Source organism: Chiloscyllium plagiosum, unplaced genomic scaffold, assembly GCF_037043375.1.
Source record: "Chiloscyllium plagiosum isolate Xiang-an unplaced genomic scaffold, Cpla_swu_hap1 HiC_scaffold_30, whole genome shotgun sequence".
NCBI lineage: Eukaryota > Metazoa > Chordata > Chondrichthyes > Orectolobiformes > Hemiscylliidae > Chiloscyllium > Chiloscyllium plagiosum.
In genome coordinates, this window is record NW_028270168.1 from 51,336,871 (window position 1) to 51,357,133 (window position 20,263).

Here is a 20,263-nt window from a genome sequence, read left to right on the forward strand (position 1 = left end):
TCTATTCTAAAACTTGAAGACTAACCCACATTGTACATGTATGCCCCATTCTGAATCTCCATATTGAAAGCACAACATGTCGGTTCTCCAGAATTGTAGCCATTTAGCACTCGGTGAAAATGAACTCTCAAAAGCACCTCTCTCAAGCTTCCTTCAGGTAATATATAATCGATTTGTCTGAGCCACATCTCCAACATTTATAAAGCCATGCCAGTCTTAGAGAGTAATGTCAAATCAATTGTGGAGGAGCTGACTGTTAGTGTGGTCAGTTAAATTAGTCTGAAGCAGCAGAAGGGAGAGAGGAAGAGAGAGAGAGAGAGTGCCATGCAAAAGATTTTGGCCAGTACATTCTGGAGGAGGTAACAGCCAGGGTTGTAATGGGATGAGGAAGATTACAAAACCGGAACAGAAGACAGTGATGCCTGGATTTTTTTTGTCGAATAGTTATTCATATTGTTGTGGAATCCATTTGAATGTGAGTTTGGAAAGACAGTGGTCAAAGTGACTCCCTCAGTCAGGGGACAGTGTTGAGAAGAACCTGTGCGAGACCTGGGTCAGTGGAATAAAGGAGGGTTCAAATATTTGTTAAGCCAGTCTTTTAGAGCTGAGATGGTTCCTCTGGCTAGATATCAGTCTGAGATAGTCAGCCACTTCCAGCACGTTCAAGATGTGAAGGTCTGAAGTAAAAGCAGAAAGTACTGGAGAAACTCAGCAGGTCTGGCAGTGTCTGTGGAGAGAAAAATACATTCCCATTCTTATTCAGAACAGCAGGACTTTCCGCTTTTATTTCAGATCGCCAACATCCGTTAGTGCAGACGGTCGGTGGTTATTTCAGGGATAATCTGAGTTGATGGGAGCCTTTGGGACAGGGGTCACCTCAAAGGTGATTGCGGCCAAGTCAGGAGATGTGCATGGCTCAGGGACCAGGATATTTCCAACTTCCACTGGCCGTACTGGATCCAGTTAAAATTATCCCGCCTCCACAATGCGCCGCCAACTCAATCTTTAAACCAGATGTGAGTTTGAACTCGCCATCGACCGTCAGCACATGCAGCCAGACTGGGAAAGCAAAGAAAGTTTGTGGACATTTTCTTTCCTTTTTTTTCCCCCTATGTTGTTGTCCATATTGTTGCGGAATCTATTTGAAAGGGAAGCGGGTGACATGCCTGCACGTCCCGGGACTGTATCATTCTGACCCGGGACCCCGGAGTCTGCGGCTCCTGTCTGGGCGAGTCTGAGTGTACTCACAAAGAGTGGGAGGGAGAGGGGGGTCGTGGTTCCTCCTCCCAGAGCCAAGTAATTAACAGGAGCCCCCCTGGGAAGCTGAGACGGAATCAGTTCAGAGGGTGAATGAGAGAAGCAGGTCTGTCTGCCTGTGTGTAGGTTTTGAGGGGAGAGAAGTCCCAGACACATACCTTAAACCCACCCCACTAAATTCACGGGGAATTGGAGCCTGAAGCACTCTCACTTTTATTTCAAGGTAACCTTTGAAACAACTTTTCTTTGTATTTGTAAACTTGCCCGCTGATCGAATTGTCTTCGTGTTTTGCAATGAAGTCGGTAGTCTTTTTAGTTTTAAATGTTTTGTTTAGTTTTGAGTTTCGGCTTGCTCATTGGGAAGGTTTGTCAATCCAGTTGACTGAGTGTCTGTTGGTTTCTGCCTTTGTAAAAGGGAAAGGGCCCCGAGTCTCTCCCGGGGAACTGCACTGGGAGCGAGTCCCAGGAAAGTGGGATGTGATCATTGATAGAGACCAGGGCGGGGTGACAAGGTGATGGAATTTCTCTCAAAATCCCTTCTGGCGCGAGGGATTGAGGCTTTGGCGTGAACGGTATTGTCTGAATGAAGACATTTCATTTAAGAAAAGCTAATTGATGAAACCACAATCCATACTGACTCACCTCCGAACGATTCCCACCAAAATTGGCGACAAAGCGTAGGGATGTTTGTACAGCAATATCTGGAAGGATACTTACAAAGCACCCGGAATATATGTGCCAATATTTACATAGGACCCTAAACATATGTGTCAATAATTATACATGACTCCGGGAGTGTGTCAATATTTACAAAGCACCCGAGATGTATGTATCAATATATACACAGGAATGTGCGGTAATATTTACATTGGACCCTCGGTGTATGTCAATATTTACACAGGACCGGGGAGTGTATCAAACATGTAGGTAAGACTTCAAGAGTAAATCAAAATTTGCACAAAATACAAGAGTGTGTCAATATTTACAAAGGACCCTGGAGTGTATCAGTATTTATGCCAGACCCCAGGACCATGTGTCAATATTTATACAAGGCTGCATAGGTGTCAGTATTTGCACAGGACCCCGGATGTATGTCACAATTTACACAGAGTCCTGGCTGTGGGTCAGTACTTATCTTGGGCCTTGTGAGCGTGTGATTATTCAGGCAGGACCCTGTTGTGTGTCAATATTATACAGGGCACAGGGCTAAGCCATTACTTATATTGGGCCCTGGGAATGTGTCACCATTTAACTGGGTGCTGGGCCGGTAGAATGTGCAAAGAATGACATTGACAACCATAATAGGACTGTCAGTCGCTCTTGCAGTATGGTGCATTCAGGAGTGCTGTGGTGCATTCAGGAGTGCTGTGGTGCATTCAGGAGTGCTGTGGTGCATTCAGGAGTGCTGTGGTGCATTCAGGAGTGCTGTGGTGCATTCAGGAGTGCTGTGGTGCATTCAGGAGATGTGCTGTGGTGCATTCAGGAGTGCTGTGGTGCATTCAGGAGTGCTGTGGTGCATTCAGGAGTGCTGTGGTGCATTCAGGAGTGCTGTGGTGCATTCAGGAGTGCTGTGGTGCATTCAGGAGTGCTGTGGTGCATTCAGGAGAGCTGTGGTGCATTCAGGAGAGCTGTGGTGCATTCAGGAGTGCTGTGGTGCATTCAGGAGTGCTGTGGTGCATTCAGGAGTGCTGTGGTGCATTCAGGAGTGCTGTGGTGCATTCAGGAGAGCTGTGGTGCATTCAGGAGTGCTGTGGTGCATTCAGGAGTGCTGTGGTGCATTCAGGAGTGCTGTGGTGCATTCAGGAGTGCTGTGGTGCATTCAGGAGTGCTGTGGTGCTATATAGGGCCGTGTTCATTGCAGACAGGAAGAACATGCAAACTTGATGTGCCTGTTTCAACTCAACAGAATAGGTGAAAGCCATTCTCTGCTGCATTTCTCAGAACAATTAAATGATCAATCAGAGTCAACTTGCTTGGTTTAAAGTTTACATAAGTCTTGGCAGTTAACTGGATTAAAGTGGTGCTGGAAAAGCACAGCAGTTCAGGCAGCATCCAAGGAGCAGGAAAATCGACGTTTCGGGCAAAAGCCCTTCATCAGGCTTTTGCCCGAAACGTTGATTTTCCTGCTCTTCGGATGCTGCCTGAACTGCTGTGCTTTTCCAGCACCACTCTAATCCAGAATCTGGTTTCCAGCATCTGTAGTCATTGTTTTTACGTTGGCAGTTAACTGTCAGTTGACATTAACTGGTACATTCTGTACGACAACATCTCTATCAACTGAGTGTACATGCTAAGCCTTTCATATGGTATAGATGTCATTTTCCCCTTACTTTGGGATTCCTTGAGAATTGAGCTGATGAATATAAGATGAAAAGTTTCAACAAATGGTGTCTATTTTCAGCAATACTGAAGATCTTCACTGCAGAACAAACAAATGGGAATTGAACTAGTAGCCGGATGGAAGCTATTCCAACATTTGTTGTCTCTGCCAGTGTGCTGTGTTCCTCTCTCCTTCTAATGCTTCATCTGGTTTTCCACTTCTGCCAAATTAGGTTTAACCCTTCCCTACAGTCCGAGTTAACTTTGCAACAAAGAAATTTATTGAGCCCTAAAGTATGTCATGGTCCACCATGTTTCCTCCCCAGATGAGCCAGTGCTTGTGGACACAGGTGAACTGAAGAAACAGGGGCTGGAGTAGATCATGTGGCTCTTTGAGCTACCTCCACTATTCAGCAAAATCATGGCTGACCTCTACCTCAAATCCCAATAGCCCACAGTTACCAAAATACCAACTAAACTGTCTTAAATATACTCGTGATTGAGCTTCTACAGCTCTCTGGGGGAGGGACTACCAAAGGTTTTGTCAATTTCTGAATGGAGAAAACTTACTTCATCCCTGTCCTCAGTAGATGACAGTCTATTCTGATACTGTGATCCTGTGGGGTTTTTCAAATTCATGAAATATGAACATCCTTGGTTTAGGCCGCCATTTATTGCTGAGCCCAGAGGGCAATTAATAGTTAACCATATTGCTGTATGTCTGGAGCCACTTGTAGCCCAGATAAAGGTGGCAGATTTCCTTTGACAATTGACAGTTGACATATGATAGTTTATTCCAGATTTTACTAGATTCAGATTTCACCATCTGGCAATGTGGGATTTGAACTCATATTCCTAGAACACAGTAGCATGGGGTTTTGGGATGACTAGTTCAGTAACATTACCAATGGTGGAAACATTTCTCAGCATATATCCTCTGAAGCCCCTCAGAAGTTTGATAAGTTTCAATTAAATCCCCTTTCACCCTTTAATACTCCAGGAAATATCAGCTCAGCCGATACTCTCTCCTAACAGGACAATCCCCTCATCCTAGAAGCAGTGCTGTCAACCTTTGTTACACTCACTTTAAGCAGGTAGAGCATTTGTGAGTTCAGGAGGCTAACTCTTCACACACTAGTGGCCTCATCAATGCCCTGTTTAATTATTTTCTTTAGGCATGATTAAACGCTCTCAGGCAGTGTATTTCAGGCCCTCATCACGCCCTGCATTACAAAGTGTCTTCCGCCCCTCTGATTCTATTGTTAAGCATCTTAGGTCTGTGTCTTGATCCCTTCCCCCAATGGAAACAATATGAAGCCACATTATCTTCTTGAACATCAAACCTCACCCCAACCTGTCTTCTTGAAGGGGATGACTCCAACTGCTCCAATCTATCCTCAAAACTGAAGACCCGCATCCTGGGGATCATTCTTTCTGTACCACCTCTCCAAAGTCTCCATATCTTTCTTAAAGTACAGTACCTGGCATCAAATGCTGTACTCCCGATGAGGCTGAACTCATGTTTTGGTAAAGGTTTATCATAACTTAGCCTTGATGTCACATTGCCTGTCTTTGTTCTTCCGACCAAAATGAAGCCTTCACATTTCTCTGCATTAAATTTTGTTGATCACTTTTTGTAGAACATAGAACATTACAGCGCAGTACAGGCCCTTCAGCCCTCGATGTCGTTGCTGACCTGTGAAACCAATCTGAAGCCCGTCTAACCTACACTATTCCATCATCATCCATATGTTTATCCAATGACCATTTAAATGCCCTTAAATTGGCAGGTCTACTACTGTTACAGGCAGGGCATTCCACTCCCCTACTACTCTCTGAGGAAAGAACCTACCTCTGACATCTGTCCTATATCCATCACCCCTTAATTTATAGCTATGCCCCCTCATGCCAGCCATCACCATCCGAGGAAAAGGGCTCTCACTGTCCACCCTATCTAATCTTCTGATCATCTTGTATGTCTCTGTTAAGTCACCTCTTAACCTTCTTCTCTCTTACAAAAACAGCCCACAGAGTCCACACCAACCTCCAAAGAGCTTCCCACCCATCTTCATCACTCCACACCTGCATTCCCCATGGCCACTCCACCTAACCTACACATCCCTGAACACTCAGGAATTTAGCTTGGCCAATCCATCTACTTGCACATCTTTGGATTGTGGGAGTAAACAGGAACACCCAGAGGAAAACCATGCCAGCATGGGGAGAATGTGCAAACTCTACACAGTCACATGATGGGATAACCGAACCTGGATCCCTGGTGCTATGAGGCAGCATGCTAACCATTGAGCCATCAAAATATGGATCAAAAGTGCAGTGCATTTAATATTGACCCCTGAGCAATGCCACTATGTCACTTCATCTATTTCACTAACCATCACTTTGTGTTTCTTGTCGCTCAACCAACTTCATATCTGCTTTGGGGTCTGTTCTGGAATCTCAAGAATTCTGGAAGTTCATCTCCAATCCATCCATTGTCTCAGTAGCTATGGCTTTGAAAACACTGGGATGCAGGTGGTTAAGACTAGGTGATCCTTTTGAGAGAAGGAGATGATGGGATAATGTTTCCCCTTTTGTCCCAAGTGTCTAAAATAACCTGTGGTTCACAGGGAATGTTTTAAACATTAGCACAGGTTGCAATTTTTAATAATAAACACAGATCAACATTTTGGGTTAGTTTTAGGGGAGGCAATTGCCAAGTGGTGTTATTGCTAGTCAGTTAATCCAGAAACCCAGATAATGTTCTGGGGACCTGGGTTCAAATGCAGCCATGGCAGAAATTTATTCAAATTCAATAAAAATCTGGAATTAAGAGTCTAATGTTGTGAAACCATTATCAATTGTCATTGAAATCCATCTAATTAACTCAGATTTATAAAATCATGAGGGGCATGGATAGGGTAAATAGACAAGATCTTTTCCCTGGGTTGGGGGAGTCCAGAATTAAAGGGCATAGGTTTAGAGTGAGAGGGGAAAGATTTAAAATGGACCCAAGGGGAAATGTTTTCATGCAAAGGGTGGTGCGTGCATGGAATGAACTGCCAGAAGAAGTGGTGGAGGCTGGTACAATTACATTTAAAGGCACCTGGATGGGTATATGAATAGGAAGGATTTAGACGGATATGGACAAAGTGCTGGCAAATGGGACTAGATTAATTTAGGATATCTAGTCAGCATAGACAAGTTGAACTGAAGGGTCTGTTTCCATGCTATACATCTCTATGACTCTGTGTCTTTTTGGGAAGGAAACTACTATCTTTACCCAGTCTGGCCTACATGTGACTCCAGACCCAAAACAATATAGTTGATTCCTAACTGCCCTCTGGGCAATTAAAGATGGGCTAACCACCGATGCCCACATCCCATGTAGGAATTTTTAAAAATCAGAAGAAAATATCATGTATACTCAAATAATACCCCAAAATGTAAACATTCCAGAACATAGTATCTCTCACACACAGACTCATTCACACAACATATGCATATTCACACACTAACTCATGCACACATGCACTGACTTTCACACCCACACATTCTAACAAGCACATGCAAATACATCGCCTCACACACAGACTTAAACACATACAGTCACACATGCTCTCATGAGCACATGGATATTCATGCATATACTCATGTAGACCCTTTCACACACAGTACAATTGGCTTCCAGAGTTTTTAGCAGAAGTATCAGATGTAAATTGTTCGTCTGAATGTTTCAATCCTTTAACAAGTATGTTGCAGGCCTGGATAGGTTTGCTCTTGTCGTTCTACAGAGATGAATATAAGTTGGAAGTCTTGGAATTTCCTCTCAAGTTAATGACTGACAGACTGAGTTTTACTGGAGAAGGTTAATGAGTCCTTCTTACACTGACAGATTGACGGATTTCTTGCAGGATTCGGTTCTAATGGCTGGAGGAAAGACCCATTTTGACCTGCTAAATTGTAGACTGACTGTTTCCCCCACCCCCCCAATATTGCCCACTTTCTTGGGGGAATGAGATTTGTTATCTCTGATCAGTTTCAGGAACATGGCTGACACTGCTCTTGTCCAGCCAGACTGATTTAAAGTTTGAAGATGTTGTCACATATTGGAGAGGGGCTGGTGGCCGTTCATACTGTCTAATGAATGACTGGTGTCAGACGCTGTCTTTTGTTAAGAACTGAGCTCTGAGTTAGTGGGTTTGGAAACCCACCCATTTTGAGTTTTGGATATGTAGGCCAACAGAAGATTCAAAATCCACAGACAGGTTTTGCTTGATGTGTCCATTCAATGGGGCACCCAACACAAGATCAAACAGTTAGGAACCCCTTGGAAGATTGAGATAATTTGTCATTCAGAATTCACATTACCCTTTAAAACTGTATTGGCAGCTATCTAATATCCACTTTAAAGGAGGCATCAGTTCCAGAAAATTCGACACAGATTACAGTCCAGATTTAAAGTTATGACTATGACACAGATGATTTGGCACCATTTATTCCCATTAATGTTTCCACTAACATTTCTTTATTGATTCTGATTTGTTCAAGTTCCTCATTCTTACTGAGCCTTGCTTCTATATTATTGCTGGGATGTTTCTGTCTGTTTCTTGAAGACAAATCCTAAGCTGGATTTTCAGATATTGGCAGCACTTGGTGTATGGTGGTGATTTAAAAACCATGGTCTGGTAGCATGTCCTTTGGATGCCAGTGCTTCTGGGATAGGTCCCCATTTTCAGATTGAGTGTGGGGAGGGAATGGGAAACCTATTCACTTTCAATGAAACAATCATTAAACCCTTTGTTACTGGGTTTGGGAGATTTGGATGAAATAGAAGAGCCTGGCATACATGAGCCCCCACTGTCGGGTACGTTGCAGGAAGATCAGCTCGTTTATTTTTACATGTTGAAAACAGTCATTTTATAGGACAAAACCATAGAATCCCTACAGTGTGGAAGCAGGCCATTTGTCCTATTGAGTCTACAACGACCCTCCGAAGAGCATCCCACCCAAACCCACACCTGATAACCCAACATTTTCCATGGCCAATCCGCCTAACCTGCACATCTTTGGACTGTAGAAGGAAAGCAGAGCACCCATTGAAACGCACGCAGATACAGGAAGAAAGTGCAAATTCCACACATACAGTCAACCAAGGGGAGAATTGAACCTGGGTGCCTGGTGCTATGAGGCAGCAGTACTAACCACTGAGTCACTGTGTTGCCTCAACAGTTTGGGCCAAGTGCAGTGCAGTGTTTAGTTTACCTATATGGCCACTATAGTCTCTATTAATACTATGGGCAGATTGAGGAGCTGTCCTTGGCCACTGTAGTCTCTATTAATGATATGGGCGGATTGAGGAGCTGTCCTTTGTCACTATAGTCTCTATTATTGATATGGGCCAATTGAGGAGCTGTCCTTGGCCACTATAGTGTCTATTAATGATATGGGCGGATTGAGGAGCAGTCCTTGGCCACTATAGTGTCTATTAATGATATGGGCCGATTGAGGAGCTGTCCTTGGCCTCTGTAGTGTCTATTAATGATATGGGCGGATTGAGGAGCTGTCCTTGGCCACTATAGTGTCTATTAATGATATGGGCTAATTGAGGAGCTGTCCTTGGCCACTATAGTGTCTATTAATGATATGGGCCGATTGAGGAGCTGTCTTTGGCCTCTGTAGTGTCTATTAATGATATGGGCGGATTGAGGAGCTGTCCTTGGCCACTATAGTGTCTATTAATGATATGGGCGGATTGAGGAGCTGTCCTTGGCCACTGTAGTCTCTATTAATGATATGGGCAGATTGAGGAGCTGTCCTTGGCCACTGTAGTGTCTATTAATGATATGGGCGGATTGAGGAGCTGTCCTTGGCCACTATAGTGTCTATTAATGATATGGGCGGATTGAGGAGCAGTCCTTGGCCACTATAGTGTCTATTAATGATATGGGCTAATTGAGGAGCTGTCCTTGGCCACTATAGTGTCTATTAATGATATGGGCCGATTGAGGAGCTGTCTTTGGCCTCTGTAGTGTCTATTAATGATATGGGCGGATTGAGGAGCTGTCCTTGGCCACTATAGTGTCTATTAATGATATGGGCTAATTGAGGAGCTGTCCTTGGCCACTATAGTGTCTATTAATGATATGGGCAGATTGAGGAGCTGTCCTTGGCCTCTGTAGTGTCTATTAATGATATGGGCGGATTGAGGAGCTGTCCTTGGCCACTATAGTGTCTATTAATGATATGGGCTAATTGAGGAGCTGTCCTTGGCCACTATAGTGTCTATTAATGATATGGGCCGATTGAGGAGCTGTCTTTGGCCTCTGTAGTGTCTATTAATGATATGGGCGGATTGAGGAGCTGTCCTTGGCCACTATAGTGTCTATTAATGATATGGGCGGATTGAGGAGCTGTCCTTGGCCACTGTAGTCTCTATTAATGATATGGGCAGATTGAGGAGCTGTCCTTGGCCACTGTAGTGTCTATTAATGATATGGGCGGATTGAGGAGCTGTCCTTGGCCACTATAGTGTCTATTAATGATATGGGCAGATTGAGGAGCTGTCCTTGGCCACTGTAGTCTCTATTAATGATATGGGCAGATTGAGGAGCTGTCCTTGGCCACTATAGTGTCTATTAATGATATGGGCGGATTGAGGAGCAGTCCTTGGCCACTATAGTGTCTATTAATGATATGGGCGGATTGAGGAGCTGTCCTTGGCCACTGTAGTCTCTATTAATGATATGGGCGGATTGAGGAGCTGTCCTTGGCCACTGTAGTCTCTATTAATGATATGGGTGGATTGAGGAGCAGTCCTTGGCCACTATAGTGTCTATTAATGATATGGGCGGATTGAGGAGCTGTCCTTGGCCACTGTAGTCTCTATTAATGATATGGGCGGATTGAGGAGCTGTCCTTGGCCACTGTAGTCTCTATTAATGATATGGGCCAATTGAGGAGCTGTCCTTGGCCACTGTAGTGTCTATTAATGCTATGGGCGGATTGAGGAGCTGTCCTTGGCCACTATAGTGTCTATTAATGATATGGGCAGATTGAGGAGCTGTCCTTTGTCACTATAGTCTCTATTATTGATATGGGCCAATTGAGGAGCTGTCCTTGGCCACTGTAGTGTCTATTAATGATATGGGCAGATTGAGGAGCTGTCCTTTGTCACTTTCGTCTCTATTATTGATATGTGCCAATTGAGGAGCTGTCCTTTGTCACTATAGTCTCTATTATTGATATGGGCCAATTGAGGAGCTGTCCTTGGCCACTATAGTGTCTATTAATGATATGGGTAGATTGAGGAGCTGTCCTTTGTCACTATAGTGTCTATTAATGATATGGGCCGATTGAGGAGCTGTCCTTGGCCACTGTAGTCTCTATTATTGATATGGGCCAATTGAGGAGCTGTCCTTGGCCACTATAGTGTCTATTAATGATATGGGCAGATTGAGGAGCTGTCCTTGGCCACTATAGTGTCTATTAATGATATGGACGGATTGAGGAGCTGTCCTTGGCCACTATAGTGTCTATTAATGATATGGGCCGATTGAGGAGCTGTCCTTGGCCACTATAGTGTCTATTAATGATATGGGCCAATTGAGGAGCTGTCCTTGGCCACTATAGTGTCTATTAATGATATGGGCCGATTGAGGAGCTGTCCTTGGCCACTATAGTGTCTATTAATGATATGGGCAGATTGAGGAGCTGTCCTTGGCCACTATAGTGTCTATTAATGATATGGGCGGATTGAGGAGCTGTCCTTGGCCACTATAGTGTCTATTAATGATATGGGCCGATTGAGGAGCTGTCCTTGGCCACTGTAGTGTCTATTAATGATATGGGCGGATTGAGGAGCTGTCCTTGGCCACTATAGTGTCTATTAATGATATGGGCCGATTGAGGAGCTGTCCTTGGCCACTATAGTGTCTATTAATGATATGGGCGGATTGAGGAGCTGTCCTTGGCCACTATAGTGTCTATTAATGATATGGGCGGATTGAGGAGCTGTCCTTGGCCACTATAGTGTCTATTAATGATATGGGCCGATTGAGGAGCTGTCCTTGGCCACTATAGTGTCTATTAATGATATGGGCGGATTGAGGAGCTGTCCTTGGCCACTGTAGTCTCTATTAATGATATGGGCCAATTGAGGAGCTGTCCTTGGCCACTATAGTCTCTATTAATACTATGGGCAGATTGAGGAGCTGTCCTTGGCCACTGTAGTCTCTATTAATGATATGGGCAGATTGAGGAGCTGTCCTAGGCCACTGTAGTCTCTATTATTGATATGGGCCAATTGATGAGCTGTCCTTGGCCACTGTAGTCTCTATTAATGATATGGGCAGATTGAGGAGCTGTCCTAGGCCACTGTAGTCTCTATTAATGATATGGGCCAATTGAGGAGCTGTCCTTGGCCACTATAGTCTCTATTAATACTATGGGCAGATTGAGGAGCTGTCCTTGGCCACTGTAGTCTCTATTAATGATATGGGCAGATTGAGGAGCTGTCCTAGGCCACTGTAGTCTTTATTAATGATATGGGCAGATTGAGGAGCTGTCCTTGGCCACTGTAGTCTCTATTAATGATATGGGCCGATTGAGGAGCTGTCCTTGGCCACTGTAGTCTCTATTAATGATATGGGCCGATTGAGGAGCTGTCCTTGGCCACTGTAGTCTCTATTAATGATATGGGCCAATTGAGGAGCTGTCCTTGGCCACTGTAGTCTCTATTAATACTATGGGCAGATTGAGGAGCTGTCCTTGGCCACTGTAGTCTCTATTAATGATATGGGCCGATTGAGGAGCTGTCCTTGGCCACTCTAGTCTCTATTAATGATATGGGCGGATTGAGGAGCTGTCCTTGGCCACTGTAGTCTCTATTAATGATATGGGCGGATTGAGGAGCTGTCCTTGGCCACTGTAGTCTCTATTAATGATATGGGCGGATTGAGGAGCTGTCCTTGGCCACTGTAGTCTCTATTAATGATATGGGCGGATTGAGGAGCTGTCCTTGGCCACTGTAGTGTCTATTAATGATATGGGCAGATTGAGGAGCTGTCCTTGGCCACTGTAGTCTCTATTAATGATATGGGCGGATTGAGGAGCTGTCCTTGGCCACTGTAGTCTCTATTAATGATATGGGCGGATTGAGGAGCTGTCCTTGGCCACTGTAGTGTCTATTAATGATATGGGCAGATTGAGGAGCTGTCCTTGGCCACTGTAGTCTCTATTAATGATATGGGCGGATTGAGGAGCTGTCCTTGGCCACTGTAGTCTCTATTAATGATATGGGCGGATTGAGGAGCTGTCCTTGGCCACTGTAGTGTCTATTAATGATATGGGCAGATTGAGGAGCTGTCCTTGGCCACTGTAGTCTCTATTAATGATATGGGCCGATTGAGGAGCTGTCCTTGGCCACTGTAGTGTCTATTAATGATATGGGCAGATTGAGGAGCTGTCCTTGGCCTCTGTAGTGTCTATTAATGATATGGGCAGATTGAGGAGCTGTCCTTGGCCTCTGTAGTGTCTATTAATGATATGGACAGATTGAGGAGCTGTCCTTGGCCACTATAGTGTCTATTATTAATATGGGTGGATTGAGGAGCTGTCCTCGGCCAGGTTTGTGTCAACTTTTGCTACTGATGCCAGCCAACCAGCTGTTGCCTTCTGGAGATGGTTGGCACCAATAATTAGGCACCAAGCTCACCCCCAATGCAGTTGGAGCACAGGAGTGGATCCCTGACTTGGAAATAATCGGGCTGTCTGGTTTCTGACTCCACACTGAACATCTGTCACTGAGTATTGTTTAATGCTCCTTAATCTCACTATAATTCCACTATCTCTGCATCTAATGCTCCCACATTTACTTTCACTAAACTCCTATTTATGTATCTATTATAAAATTTGAAATCTGACTTTATATTTCTTGCAAGTTTGCAGTTGTAATCTGTTTTCTCTTTTCTTATCAATTCCTTGCTCTTCCTTTGAAGAATTTTAGCATCATCTCAGTTCTCGGGTTTACTGTTCCTTGTAGCAGAACGCACATCCCTACGGACTGTTTATTGTTGCTGGAGATTTCAACCATGTGCATCTCAAGATTATGCTCCCTAAATCCCATCAGCATGTGGACTTTGCAACGAGAGGGGAGAACATGCTGGATCTGATTTACACAAACATCCCCAATGCGTACAGGGCAGAGCCCCTGCCCCACCTCGTCTCCTCAGACCACATCTCTGTTATGCTAATCCCAGTTTACACACTGCTCTCAGACGTGTCAAACCGGTTCGGAAGCAGGTGAAAACCCGGCCGACTGTTTTGAGTGCGCTGGCTGGCATGTGTTCAGGGAGGTGGCAAACAGTGGTGCCGCCATAAACTCAGAGGAGTACACAGCATCGGTGATTTGCAGCATTAGCAAGTGTATTGACAACGTCACTGTGTCCACGACCATCTCTTCTCACCCCGACCAGAAGCCGTGGATGACCGCAAAGGCGTGTGCGCTGCTGAGGCCCCGTGATTCCGCCTTCAGAGCAGATCACATGGTGGCCCTAACAACAGCCAGGGCCAACCTGACCCAGGCCATCAAATAGGCAAAGCATGCACACGCACAGAGAATACACAGGACAGCGGTGATACACAGAGCATGTGGAAGGGCATCGAGGCCATCACCGGAATCGTCTGCTTGTGCTGGGGATGTCTCTCTCCCGGATGAGTTGAACAAGTTTTATGCACAGTTTGAGGCACAAAATGACATGGCAGTGAGGAAGTCCTCCCCCTCCCAATGACCAGATACTGTGTCTTACCATGGCCGATGTGAGCAACACCCTACGCAGAATCAATCCACATAAGGCTGCAGGGCCAGGTAAGTCCTCAGAGCGCTCAGAGGATACCCTGACGTACTGGCAGATGTTCTCATGGACATCTTCCTGAGCTGCACCATCGTTCCAATTTGCTTCAAGGCCAATACCATAGTCCCTGTGCTGAAGATGTCTTCAGCAACCTGTCTGAATGACAACGCCCCATTGCACTAACACCCATCATCATGAAGTGTTTCGAGAGGTTCGTGATGAGGCATATTAAGACTCTGCTGCCCCCTTCACTGGACACCTTGCAGTTCATATATAAACCCAACTGCTCTACAGGTGATGCCATTTCTACCACTCTCCATCTGGCCCTCACTCACCTGGAGAAGAAGGACACCTACAACAGATTACTGTTCATAGGCTTCAGATCTGCATTTAACACTAGCATTCCTCAGCACCTGAAGCTGAGTCTGCTGGGCCTAAATACCTCCCTTTGTAACTGGATCCTGGACTTGCTGACTGGGAGACCTCAGTCAGTCCGAATTGGGAACAGCGTCACACTGAGCACGGGCGCCACCCCCCCCCAGGGCTGTGTGCTCAGTCCCCTGCTGTTCACCTGCTGACACACTGACTATGCAGCGAGGCACAGCTCTAATCACATCATCAAGTTCACTGATGATACGACTGCAGTGAGTCTCATCAGCACGAATGATGAGTCAGCATACAGAGGCTAACGGACTGGTGCAGAGCCAACAATCTGTCTCTGAACAAGATGAAAGAGATGGTTGTTGACTTCAGGAGGGCACGGAGCAATCACTCTCCGCTGGACATCGACAGCTCCCCCGGGGAGATCATGAAAAGCACCAAATTTCTTGGTGTACACCTGGCAGCGAATCTCACCTTGACCTTCAAGACCAGCTCCATGGCCAAGAAAGCCCAGCAGCGTTTCTACTTTCTGCATAGATTGAGGAAAGCCCACCCTCAACCACATTCTCCAGAGGGTTCATTGAGAGTACCCTGAGCTGCTGCATTGGTGCCTGGTTTGGGATTTGCACCGTCTTGATCGTAAGACCCTACAACAGACAGTGAGGACAACTGAAAGGATCATCGGGGTCTCTCTTCACTCCATTATAGCCATTTACACCACATGCTGCATCCGAAAGGCTAAGAGCATTGTGGAAGACCCCAAACACCCCTCATTCAAACTCCCCTCCCTCCTGCCATCTGGCAGGAGATACCGGAGCATTCATTCTCTCACAGCCTGACTGTGCAACAATTTCTTCTCCCCAGCCATCAGGCTCCTTAACACAGTATGATCGGACTCTTTCCTGTCTGAAATTCTTTGCACAACTTTGTATTGCTGTGAGAAAAATTTCAATTATTTATCATTCTTCTATTACACTGTAACTTGTGTGTTTTTCACTTCTTATGCACTTTATGCTGTGTACTATTGTGCTGTCCATGTAGCACCCTCGGTCATTTTTACTGTTTCCATTGTGTATGGTAAAAATGACAAATGAAAGCTAATCTCCTCTGCTATACTATAAGGTTCTCACTCGATCTAAGGTTTTTGAGACTTTTGTGTCCTCAAGGAATGTACATTTGCATCAAATTGTGTTCTAATATTTGAAATACTGGTTACTGATTGTCTATTGTCAAAACTCATCATGTATTTTCCCAATCTATCTGAGCCAACCTGCCCCTCGTAGTTACATAGTTTTGCTGGTTTAGATTTGGAGATTCACACACACACATGAATTAGGAGCAAAAATAGGCTGTTCCTCGATCCTGGACAAAAGGGAGTACTGCAGATTCTGGAGATCAGAGTCAAGATTAGAGTGGTGCTGGAAAAGCACAGCAGGTCAGGCAGTATCCGAGAAGCGGGAAAATCGACGTTTCGGGCAAAAGCCCTTCATCAGGAATGAGGCTGGGAGCCTCTGGGGTGGAGAGATAAATGGGAGGGGGTAGAGCTGCGGGGAAGGTAGCTGAGAATGTAATAGGTGGATGGGGGTGGGGATGGAGGTGATAGGTCAGAGAGGAGGGTGGAGCAGATAGGTGGGAAGAAGATTGACTGGTGGGACAGGTCACGAGGACGGTGCTGAGCTGGAAGGTTGGAACTGGGTTAAGGTTGGGGGAAGGGAAATGAGGAAACTGGTGAAGTCCACATTGATACCATGGGGGTGAAGGATCCAGAGGCAGAAGAAGAGGCGTTCTTCCTCCAGGCGTCGGGTGATAAGGGAGTGGCGATGGAGGAGGCCCAGGACTTGCATGTTCTCGGCAGAGTGGGAGGGGGAGTTGAAGTGTTCAGCCACGGGCTGGTGCAGTTGATTGGTACGGGTGTCCCAGAGATGTTCTCTGAAGCACTCTGCGGGTTGGACGGAGGTGAGGGGGAAAGTGTGGGCGCAAGTTTTGCAATTCCACATTTCCACAATTCCTGTCCTGCCACCGCAGGAATTCAAAACCTGCGCCCATACCTCCACCCCCCTCACCTCCATTCAATGCCCCAAAGGAGTCTTCCACATCCGTCAAAGTTTCACCTGCAGCTCCACACGTCACTTCCTGTATCTGTTGCTCCCGACACTTTCTCCTCTACACTGGGGAGATGGGACGCCTACTCGCAGAGCGCTTCAGAGAACATCTCTGGGACACACGTGCCTAGAGGAAGAACACCTCATCTTCCGCCTCAGGATCCTTCAACCTCATGACGTCAATGTGGACTTCACCATTTCCTCATTTCCCTTCCCCTACCTTACCCCAGTTCCAACCTTCCAGCTCAGCACCATCCTCATGACCTGTCCCACCTGTCAATCTTCCTTCCCACCTATCCACTTCACCCTCCTCTCTGACATATCACTTTCACCCCCACCTCCATCCACCTATCAAATTCCAGCTACCTTCCCCCCAGCCTCACTCCCCTCCCATTTATCTCTCCACCCCCGAGGCTCCTAGCCTCAATCCTGATGAAGGGCTTTTGCCCAAGACGTCGATTTTCATATTCTTCGGATGCTGCCTGACCTGCTGTGCTTTTCCAGCATCACTCTAATCTTGACTCTGTTCCTCGATCCTGGTATACCCTTCAAGAAGATCATGGCTGAGATATTTGCATTTCAATTTCTACATTCCCAATAAATTTACATTCTTGTCAGGCATCTCTCCCTTAAAATGATTAATGTTTCCACCTCCACTGCCTTCTGAGGCAGAGAGAGCCAAAATCATACAACCCTCTGAGAGCAAATAATTTCCTTAATCTCTGTCCTAAAGGGGAAAAATTAGTTTTAATCAGTACCCCCTCATTCTGAACTGACCCACGGGAGGAAACATCTTTTCCACATCCACCTTGTCAAGACCAACCAGCATCTTATATCCTTTAATTAAATCACCCCTCACTCTTCGAAGCCCCAGTGGAAACCAACCCAGTCAGTCCAATCTTTTCTCATAAGATAATCCACGCATTCCAGGTATCAACTGAGTAAACTTCCTCTAAGCCACCTCTAATACATTTCCATCCTTCCAGAAATAACGAGACCAAAACTGCATAAAATACAGTGTTCAAAATGTGGTCCCACCAATGCTGCATATAACTGAAGTATAAAGTTTTATTTTCATGTTCAATTCCACCCATACTAAAAGATAGCATTCCATTTGCCTTCTTAGTTCCTTGCTGTACCTACATACCAACTTTTAGGGACTTGTGCACAAAACCCCGAGGTCCCTCCACACCTTGGGATTCTGCAGGTGTTGTGTGTGTTGAAGTTGTACTCTGCGTTCAGACTCTAGTGTCAGACTGAACTAAATCACATCCAGATTCAAGGTTAAATCTTGGTCACCCAACCCTAGAGGCCCATTTACACAAGCTCATTAATTAACTCGTTGCTATTGCCCAATAATGGATCCAAAATAGTGTGGTCTCTACTTGGCTCATCGAATCGAAGAAAGTTTACAGTGTGAAAAGAGACCATTCAACCTGTCAAGTCTGTGCATGCTCTCTACAAGATCAGTTCAGCTGCTTCCACTCAGCTATCTTTTCCCATAGTCCTGCAGCCATACCCCCTTCAGGAGCTTCTCTCCCTCCATTGCCCACAATTGAATTATGTTCTCAGGCCGTGCATTCCAGGCCCTCACCACTAGCCACATTAAAGCCATGTTGACTTTGATTCATTTGTCAACCAGCTTAAAAAAAACAGTTCCTCAGGTTATCAGCCCTTCTGCCGATGGGAATTGTTTCTCCCTATTTAATCTGTTGAAACCTCTCATGATTTTAAACACTTTAACAAAACTCTTCTCAACTGCCTCATGTTGAAGTGAAACAGGCCCTGTTTCTCCCAACTGACCTTGTAACTAAAGTCTCTCATTCCTCGAGCCACCCACATGAATCTTTTCTCCTCTATCTCTCTGAAACCTTCACATTATAGGCGAAAGTGAGTACTGCAGATGCTGGAGATTAGAGTCAAGAGTATGGTACTGGAAAAGTACAGCAGGCCAGGCAACATCCTGATGCTGCCTGACTTGCTGTGCTTTTCCAGCACCACACTCTTGACTCTAACCTTCACATTATTCCTACTGTGTGCTGTCTATAACTCAGCACAGCATTTGAGTCTAGCCTCTGCTTTATAGAAGTTCATTATAACAGCCTTGTTTTTGCATTATTTATCAAGCTCAGGATTCCATATACCTTCCTAACCGCTTTTTCAACCTCTCCTGCTATCTTTAATCATTTGTGTACTTGAATCTCCGGGTCTCTTTATTCCTCAAAATACTGCTGTGTGAAATTGTTCCCTGGACTACCTCTAATTTGATTTGCCCAGTTTGCATGAGGAATAAAGTCCCCCATGATTACAGTATTTTCATTTGTATTGACACCTCATATTTCCTGATTTATGCTCTGTTCTATATTACAACCACTGATTGGAGGCTCATGAATTACTTCCACCAATGCTTTCTGCAGTTGATTGTTTCGTAACTCCAACCAAGCTGATTATATTTCTGATTTTCTAAGCTAAGAATCCTTCTCTTTACCGCGGGTACCTGGAAGATGTTGCCAGCGGAGGTGACAGAGGCATGCACAATAACTTCATTTACGATGTATCTAGACAAATACATGAATGGGCAGGGAGCAGAGGGATATAGATCATAGAGTCATAGAGATATACAGCACAGAAACAGACCCTTTGGTCCAACTCATCCATACCAACCAGATATCCCAACCTATTCTAATTCCATTTGCCAGCACTGGGCCCATATCCCTCTAAAGCCCTCCTATTCATATACCCACCCAGATGCCTTTTAAATGTTGCAATTGTACCAGCCTCCACCACTTCCTCTGCATGAAAAAGTTGCCCCTTTAGGTCCCTTTTATATCTTTCCCCTCTCACCCTAAATCTATGCCCTCAAGTTCTGGTTTCCCGCACGCGAGGGAGAAGACATTGTCTACTTGTCCTATTCATGCCCCTGATGATTTTATAAACCTTCATAAGGTCACCCCTCAGCCTCCGATGCTCCCAGGAGAACAGTCCTAACCTATTCAGCCCTCCCTCTAGCTCAAATCCTCCAACCTTGGCAACATCCTTGTAAATCGTTTCTGAACCCTTTCATGTTTTTCAGCATTCTTCCGATAGGAAGGAGACCAGAATTGCGTGCAATATTCCAAACGTAGCCTAACCAATTTCCTGTACAGCCACAACATGACCTCCCAACTCCTATACTCAATGCTCTGACCAATAAAGGAAAGCATACCAAACGCCTTCTTCACTATCCTATCTACCTACGACTCCACTTTCAAGGAGCTATAAACCTACACTCCAAGGTCTCTTTGTTCAGCAACATTCCCTAGGACCTTACCATTAAGTGTATAAGTCCTGCTAAGATTTGCTTTCCCAAGATGC

General features: G+C 45.2%; 1 protein-coding gene across 5 annotated transcripts in view; it reads left to right on the top strand.

Moving 5' to 3' along the window:
- The first annotated feature begins 946 nt into the window (after positions 1-946).
- col16a1 (collagen, type XVI, alpha 1) overlaps positions 947-20,263 on the top strand; it is a 371,262-nt gene continuing 351,945 nt past the window's right edge. For 4 of the 5 annotated variants that reach the window (XM_087976932.1, XM_087976935.1, XM_087976934.1 and 1 more), the window contains exon 1: positions 1,099-1,480. The gene's annotated coding sequence lies outside the window, so the exon portion shown is untranslated. Of the gene's footprint in view, positions 1,077-1,098; positions 1,481-20,263 lie in introns of those variants that run through there. The other variant, XM_087976933.1, reaches the window with a different exon arrangement.